This window comes from Cupressus sempervirens, chromosome 4 (assembly GCF_028749045.1).
Source record: "Cupressus sempervirens isolate cs-2001-9-10 chromosome 4, ASM2874904v1, whole genome shotgun sequence".
In the NCBI taxonomy this organism is placed as follows: domain Eukaryota; kingdom Viridiplantae; phylum Streptophyta; class Pinopsida; order Cupressales; family Cupressaceae; genus Cupressus; species Cupressus sempervirens.
Window position 1 is genome coordinate 65,264,325 of NC_143121.1, and position 9,455 is coordinate 65,273,779.

The window sequence follows — 9,455 nt, forward strand, 5'->3', positions numbered from 1 at the left end:
AATAACGGGTTATCATCATTTTTGGGAAGTATTCTGAATCTGGTAAATACTTCTATTGGCATTCATTCTTCAAGTCCTATCCCAGTTTTTGCTGCTAGCCCTTCCATCTCTACTATTGTGTCTATTCCTAAGATTAAACCATTGGCCACAGAAGTCAAACAAAAGAAACCATTAAGACTTCTAATAACTGGAAAGGAAATACCAAAAGAAATTGATTTAGACACAGATATAGTTATTCAAAAAATTGACTATGAAAACGCTACCATTGAAGAAATGAGGTATGCTAGTCAATTAATAGAGATGAAGGCTACGCAGAAGCAGTTAAGATCTGAAAGGGATAAGGAATACAAAATAATAGAGGACACCAAGAACATTATTACAGAGGCTATAGGTGTTGAAGTAGATTCTACTCAACACATTTTGATTCAATTAGAAGAGGCTGTAAATAAATTCAACGAGGACACCTCTGGTCAAGAAAAATTGATTGAAAAGGCTGAAAGGAAATTTGATAATAAGGTGCTTGAGCACATTGCTTAGCACATTGCAGTAAAACAAGTAGAATTGTCTATAGTTTTGGCCAATTTTGAAAATTCTTTTAATAATGTAACTTCACTTTTTGCCAAACTTTGTGATGTTACCGAGTACACAAAGGAGATCAAAGAAAAATTGAATAAAATTGATGAGGATATGAAGGGCAGTGCCCAAATATTGCAACTTGATCCCAATTCAAGTTCATCCCGTCATCTCTAAATCAGATTTTTGTCAGAAAAGCAGGTAGAATTGTTGAGAGAGGAAGAAAGGATTAGGTCTACCTTAATAGACATCTAGAACATGATCCTTCCTATCATGGACACAATGCAGAAACACATTGTCCACTCCAAAGCACTGATCCATGACAACAATTTCTCAGTTGCAAATCATATGATTAAACTTTCAGCAGAAGTTCAAATAGCACTCTCCTCCTGCAAAATTTTGCAAGAAAATTGGGATAATACTTTGGCTCTTATTCTCAAGGTACATTCTTCTTTCATCTCCCATTTTGGTGTCTTTATGTAAATATATATTGCTTAATTTGGCATTATTGTCAAAAAGGGGGAGATAGAGTTTAGAGGGGGAGATAGAGTTAGAAAAGATAGTGATATGTGTAAATACTCCAAGCACATTGTATGGGGGAGATATATGTAAATTAGTACGACAAATTTTGTACATAAGTTTTTACTCATAAGTGTTTTTGTCACTAATGTCAAAGGGGGAGATTGTTGGAATTATGATATATTTGTCATTAGTGCAAACACTTATTCTATCCTGAATGCTTATCTTGCTCATCACTTAGTCTCAAGTATATACCGAGCATTCAATGGTTACCTTATAAGTTCAATAGGCAAACAGTTCTCACCGAGCATTCCAAAAGATACCGAGTGAAAAAGGTAAAGGAAGTTCAGCAGTGTTTACCGAGTGAAAAAGGTAATAAAAAATCAGCAGTGTTTACCGAGTGAAAAAGGTAATCAAAGTTCAGCAATGTTTACCAAGTGAAAAAGGTAATCAAAGATCAGCAGAGTTTACTAAGTGAAAAAGGTAAACAAAGGATTCAGTGTTTACCAAGCTAAGCAAGGTAAACGAAGAAGATAGTTTCTACCGAGTAACACTACATCTACCGAGTCACCAATGGCTACCGAGTTCCAAGCAATGTTCTGTGACTAGTATGAACCGAGTCTCTACTTCTACCGAGTGCATGACAATGTCGAGTAACGTAGTGGATGTCGAGTATCAGAAGGTCACCGAGTCAGTTCAGTGAACCTGAGTTTACTAATGGGCTGACTCAGTAATGTTTTGTTCACTTGTGTTTTGGTCGACCTTGTAATTGTAAAATATTGGAATGGTATATATGTAAGTATGATATCATTTTTGATATATGAATAGGAATATGAACATATTGGCATGAAATAAGAAAGGATTTTTCACATGTGAAGAAGGTATTGCTATCAGCAGCAGAGCAAAAGGAATACAACAAGGTGTGCATAAGGAGCAGAAAAGTTATATCTATCACATCAGGTGATCAATGCAAAAGGATCTTATCAGCAAACAAGTTGTAAGTAGATCCATTGTTTCATCCTAATAGGTGAATCAGTTTTTAAATCCTTTAACAAGGTAGACTTAACGGTCTTTTGTAAATCTCCTAAGAGAGTGCATACTCCACTGTATGTTTGTAAATCCTCTAACAAGGTGGATCTAGCAGTCCTACTTGCTCCTAACAGGGAAGATCACCAAAAGTGATCATTGTAAGCCTTATCCGGCCAACTTCATATTGTAGTAACGAAGTTTTGTGGGCATCATCCCCACCCTAGTTTTACTTTCTAATTGGAAGGTTTCTGGGTCACCAAATCATTGTGTTCATGTGTTATGAATGATTGATCTTTCATTTATTCAGTAGATTAGATAAATGAATGATGAATGGTTAAAATGCATAAAATTTTATATGTTACTGATTCATCCCTCCCCTCTTAGTAACACATTTCATCCTGAATATTTCCAACAATTGTCATAGAGTGTTCCAAAAGTTTTGAAACAAAAAGTTGGAAAACCATATGATCTTGGGGCTTTCTCCACACTCCTAAAAACAACTTGTCTAACTTCCTCACCAACAATAGGGGCATATATCATTTTATTTAGAGCCTTTGAAATCAAGCTAGGGATAACATCCAAGATATAAGGGTCTATCACGTTACGAATAGCATTTGAGTTGAAAATATCATAAAAGTGTATGACAACCTCCTAATTAATATTAGTCAGGTTAGTGAACCTTACTCCATCCACATTATTGATAGAGAAATTTTTATTGAAGACTATTTAACTTTGACTAAATTATGAAAGAACTTCATATTTCTATATCCTGTTGCAATCCAAGTTTCTCTAGATTTATGACGCCAATATATAATTCTTCTCTTACTAAGATTTTTGAATACCTCTTATTTAAGGAAGTCTCAAGCTGGAACTCCTGTCCACGCATACTTGAAGATATGACTAAAGAGTGTAAGTCTACTAATTCTTGATCAAATTTGAACTTTTCAATGAGAATATTTTGAAAAGTTTCCCTCTTCCAAATTCTTATTTGATCCTTAATAAAGTATAACTTCTTGAAAAAATTAAAGCCTTATTCCCTAGTTTGATCTTAGTTGTCTTCCACAATAGATCACTAAGTCCTTCCAAATATTTATGTTGAAGCCACATAGTGTCATACTTAAATTGGGTTCATTTTGGGGTTGACTTTTCTTGGATATTTAAGCTAATAAGGTAATGATCAAACCTAGAAATATGGAGAATCTCTGCCTAGCAAAAACTAGTCCATTACACCATAGTCATTGGACAAAAGGAATCTATCTAGCTTCCCAATAATATTGAGAAAGCCTTGGATCCTATTATTCCATGCAAACTAACTATTTCTTAGGATTGGTTCACTAAGTCCATTATTATTGCAAAAATTAGCAAAGTCTCGTTGTTCCTACCCAACCCAACCATTTCCTCCTCTCTATTCAACTGGATAAATGATAGCATTGAAGTCTCCCCCAACCTAAAATAAATAACTCATCCTATTGTGTTGAGGGAATATTGGATAAAGTCTACCACACCAACCTTTTATGCCTTGAGTTTGTTGGCCCATGGACATTTACAATGTTAAGCCTTAAGAGTAACCATCTTGAATCAATTTGCATCCAATGTCATGACCTCTCCTATCCTTTCAATGTAGCTATTAGGTAATTCTCATTCCAAAGAAAACCTAAACTCCTAGTTTCTCACACTACCTCTGAGAAACAAAACCTCCATTTGGGAAATCTACAGGCAAAACTATCCATATCATTATTCTTAAGCTTAGTTTCTTGCAAAAAAAAAGTCTAATCTCACTTGATCCAAACATCTTTTGATCAAGTGAACCTTGTCAGGGGAATTACAACCCTTGACATTCGATGAAATGGTCCTCATAAAGGGCATAACCCTTTCCCAATCTCAAATACTTGGCTTAGTTTGCATCATTTCCTATTATTGACAATTTTACCTGAGTAGACTTAGGTCCACACTTCTTTTTCTCCCCTATATTTGGTTTGGAAATATTAGTTGGAGTTTGTTTGACAATCCTCTCTTCCATGATGTCAGGAATATCTGTCAACCCTAGAAAGTCCTGATCATCATTATCATCTAAAAAGGCCCCATCAGAGTTTGAATCTAACTATCCACTAATATCCTTGACACCTTCAAAAAAGGTTTGCAAATTTCTAAATGGAGGATAGGAATATCCTTAAACTATTGATTAACATCTTCCTCCTTGATCAAAGAAACAACACCTTTTAATTCTTCTCTAATCAAAGCTTCCTCATGTAGAAGATCCTTGTCTTCTAGAGGAATGGTAGCCTTGTTTGACACCATTTGCACAAATTCCATTTCCACTTGGGCTAAAGAAGGTAAAGGCATTCCTTTATCCATTCCTAACTCATTTGGTGGAATCCCATTGGAAAAATCAACTACTTATGTGTCTTGAGCTATCACTGCTTTCCCATTACCTTCCATTCCCTTTGAAATTTTAGAATTCACAAGATTTCCTAACAAACCTCCTCCCTTTGTAAAGTCATAATTTTAAAACAAAATAACAACTTCTTCCTTGATTAAGTCACACCACCAAGTTTGGCTACAATCAATTTGATCTATTTTCTATCCATGAGAAAACATCAAAAGACCAAGAGAAGGATCCTCATATTTACCCTTTAAAATTTGATGGTAAACCTTTAGAATCACATTGACATAGGTATCTCTCTCTAGGCCTTTCCCTTTCCCTGAGCCATCCTTCCTTAAATCCAATTCTACGTACTATTGATGCACATGTACCTCGATGGCCTATTTCCACGTGCCCTCCCCTTTTCTTATTCCCATACGATTATGGATTGCATGTAAACACTAACAATTAACAAACATTCTTATGTATATTCATAAATTGTTGTGGTTTATAGCCTCTTTGTGGTGCATATAGCCACCCATTTAACCCCTATAATATTTAGGGTTATAAGATTTGAATATTCTTGTGGAAAGTTGGGGAGTTTAATCGATGTGGGGGCTTCATTCAATTCAATTTTCAAAGGGTTAAAATTTGTAGATGAATCTAAAATAGTAATCCCATTTCCATTCACAAAGAAGAAGCCATTATTGAGAGCCCATTCTTTGTCAACCACCGCAACACATATAACTACATGGAAACCATTTGACAAGGGCTTAAGCTACCATCCCTATTGTAGGGTTTTCTCACATCACTGCTTAAGCTTAGGGTAGGTCGGCCAAAGTTCCCCCCCCCCAATGGAAGCACACTCTTTAAGGAAATTGATAATTTCCAACTATTCCCTATTTTCTATGGCTAACAATGTAACCAATGAATGGTCATAACTCAGACTTACCAATGAGCTTGAGCTATTTGTTTGCTCTAGGATCTTAGGTCTCCAAAACTTCTTATCAATCTTTTTGAAATCAAAATAGATGGTCTACCCTTCAATCATTTCCTCGATTTTGCCAAAAGGGTTCTTGCGACTGAATCCTCTCCTACCTTGAAACCCTTTTCGAATAAAACTAATTGACTTCCAATCAAAAGGTTGTTGCTATTGGAAACAATCAAGACTAGCTAGGTTATTGAGAGGGGAGGAGTGAATCAGTAACCTCAAAACTTTTGAACAAATTCAACACTTAGTAACATAATCCATTTACCATTAATAGATCTAATCTACTACATGTATGAGAAAACTGAAAGCACAAAACACTTTGAACACAATATTTGGTGACCCAAAAACCTTCCAAATAGAAAGTAAAATTGGGGTGGGGATGATACCCACAAAACTTCAATACTGTAGTATAAAGTTGGCCTATTAAGGCTTACAATGATCACTTCTGATGATCTACCTTGTTAGGAGCAATTAGGATTGCTAGATCCACCTTGTTAAAGGTTTTACAAACATATAATGAAGTATGCACTCGGTAAAGAGATTTAAGCAAAGATTGTTAAGTCTACCCTATTAAACGATTTGAAGTTGATTCACCTATTAGGATGAAACAATAGATCTGACTTACAATTGAATTGCTGATTTAGATCTTTGAAGTACTGATCATCTCTTTGTGATAGATATAACTTGACTATTCCTGATTTTGACCTTGCACAACACTCTGTTGCTAATTCACATTTGCATGCTGATCATCACATTTGCTTTCACTCTCCTAAAAAATATTACTACTTTATTCTTAGGTATGATACAATACATTACATATATACCAAACCAATTCTCATAATTACAAGGTTGGCTAAAACACAAGATAACACCAATATTACTGAGTCGGCCCAAATGTAGAAACTCAGGTTCTAAAAGCTGACTTGGTGAAGTTTTGATACTCAGTGTCCATCGGATTACTCAACATCATCATGCATTTGGTAGAAGTAGAGGCTCAGTCCATACTAATCACTCAATGTAGCTTCAAACTCGGTGAACATTGGAGACTCGGTAGATATAGTGTCACTTGGTAGAAACTAAATATCATATTTACCATGCTTGCACTTGGTAAACACTACTCATCCCATCACTTGGTTAACACAGGCTTCACATTACAAGAACTGATTGCTTGATAAACACTATGAAGCTTAGTAAACACTGACTACTCAGTAAGAACTGAACTGCTCAGTTTGAACTATTGGACTCAATTCTGCCTGTATTCACTTAGTAATCATTAGAATGCTCGGTATGAATTGTGAAACTTAGTCACCACTGAATACTGAACAAAGAGCTCGATAACCAAACAAAATCTGAATAAGTGTTGTCACTAATGACAAACATGACTTAATGCCAACAATCTCCTACTTTGACATTGGTGACAAAAACATTTATTAGCCAAAACTTATGTACACTGACATGCTGATTTTGATATTTGGTTTTTCAAAATTTGTCTTTGTAACTTTGTTGTATATGCACTTACACATATCTCCCCCACATAATGTACATAACATATCAGACATAATATCATACTGAGTGTATATATATATATATCTATCCTCCTTATATACATATCTCTCTCCACAAATATCTCTGTTCCTTATATATATGTCTCTCTTCCCCTTTTTGACAATAATGCCAAAAAATTAAAATCTACTTATATAGAGACACCAAAATGTGAGAGAAACTCAAAGTGTACCTTAAGAAAAAGAGCTAATGTCTTGTTCCAGTTTTCTTGCAAAATTTTGCAGGTTTGAAGTGCAACTTGGACTTCTATAGAGGGTTCAATCATATGATCTGCAATTGAAAAATTATTGTCATGGATCAATGCTTTTGAATAAGCAATGTGCTTCTGCATTGTATCCATGATAGGAAGGATCATGTTCTAGATGTCTATAAGTGTAGACCAGATCCTTGCTTCCTCTCTTAATAACTTAGCCTGCATACCTGATAGGAATCTGATCCTCATGTGGTCTGCAGAGCTTGAACTAGGGTCAAGCTACAACTTCTGAGCACTGACCTTCAGATCCTCATCAATCTTATTCAATTTTCCTTTTATTCCCTTTGTATGCTCAGTCACATCACATATCTTAGCAAAAAGAGATGTTACATTTGTGTAGGAATTTTCAAGATTTTCCAAAATTGTAGAAAGTACTACCTGCTTAATAGCTATTTATTGAGCAATGTGCTCAAGCACTTTATTGTCAAACTTCTTCTCTACCTCCTCCATTAGCTTTTCCTAGCCACTGGAATCCTCATTTAATTTATTAATTGCCTCTTCTAATTGTAAAAAATGTGTTGAGAAGAATCTACATCAACATCTATAGCCTCAGTCAAAATGTTCTTGGCACTCTCAATGATTATGAATTCCCTGTCTCTCTCTTCTCTTAGCTACTTCTACTTGGCCTTCTGTTCAAGAAGCTAACTGACTAATCTATTTTTCTCTACAGTAGCATTATCAAAATCCAACCTGGGTATCTCAATCTCCTTATCCATATCTATATCTTCTTGAATTTCTTTTCCACTAATCAAAAGTTTTAGTGGTGTCTTTGGTTCAACTTCTAATACTAATGCTTTGGATTTTGAAATAGAAACAATAGTGGAAATAGTAGGGCTTCTAGTAAAGACTTGTATGGTGCCTACTGATGGAATACTAACTAGGGCACTAAGAGAATCCAAAATTGATGTACTTCCCAAAATTGAGGTATTAATAGGTGGAATATTGATAGAAGCACTTACAATAGGAGCACTTACTGGAGTAGGCAAAACTGAAGTAGACAAAATTGAAGAATCCAAAACTGTAGAACTAGAACCTATACACACTGCTGATGAACCAAACTCGAGCATTGAAGAAGTAGAAGGCTGCAACTCGGTAGATGAAGTGGTAGAAACTTCCATTAGAGATACATAGAGCTGAGAGGGAGCAAAGAGTGATTGGACATTTGATGTGTCTAATGTGGTCTCAATCACACTTGCTAAAGTTGTCTCCATGCTTGATGATGTTGTTGTTTTTACTGGAGAGTGAGGAAGGGAGGCTATGAATTTTGCAGCTATCCTAACCGGATCAGTTTCTTCTTCTTCTTCTTGCCTAGCTTCCTCCTCAGCTTCATCCTCTTTATCTTCTTCATCATCCTTCATCAATTTTTGATAATCTTCAGCATCAATAGTGACATAAGGAGTATTGTCTTCTTCATTATCTTCATCCTTGTTACTGTCATCATCATCATCATTGATTTCAACTAGATTTCTCACTTGGTTTGTGTAGATGATAGACATTCTTCCACATAGATGTAGCATCCTTAACTACATGCTCTATGTCTTTTACCAAGATAAAACAAGTATGAAATTTGATGGTCATTTTGTCTTCATTTTTCTTCATAGCTTCCTTTACTTTAGCATTGGTAAGGCTCAGTAGCAACTATCTCAAAGATTGTTCATATATATATATCTCTTTTTTTGTTTGCATGACTGATTCCCATCTTGGCTTTAACCTTACTAATAACTCATCGGAAATCTGAGGTGCAATTTGATCAAGGGAATATTTCCATTTTCCCATCTTTGTCAATACCAACTCCTCAATTTGCATCTTCTTTGCATCATTTTTGGTTTCATACTTTAAAGCCTTGAAATTTGTTATACCAGCACCTTCTTCTAATTGCTTCAGTCTTGCCTCAAAGGTGAGTGGGGGCTTGCTAAACACAACTCCACTATCTCCTTTCTTCTTGGATCTTCTGGTGAATATAGTTGTGGAGGGCTTGGGTGGCTTGGTGATAATCACCTTGCCTTTCTTTCTTGTAGGCTCTTCTTCTTCTTTTTATTCCTCTTCTTCATTCTCATATTCTTCTTCATCTTCACCTTTTCCCTTGGCAAACATAAGAGGGGCACTCGTTGTTTTCAGTTTAGATATCCTCCTCTTACCTTTATTTACTGCCTGTGGAAGCTTAA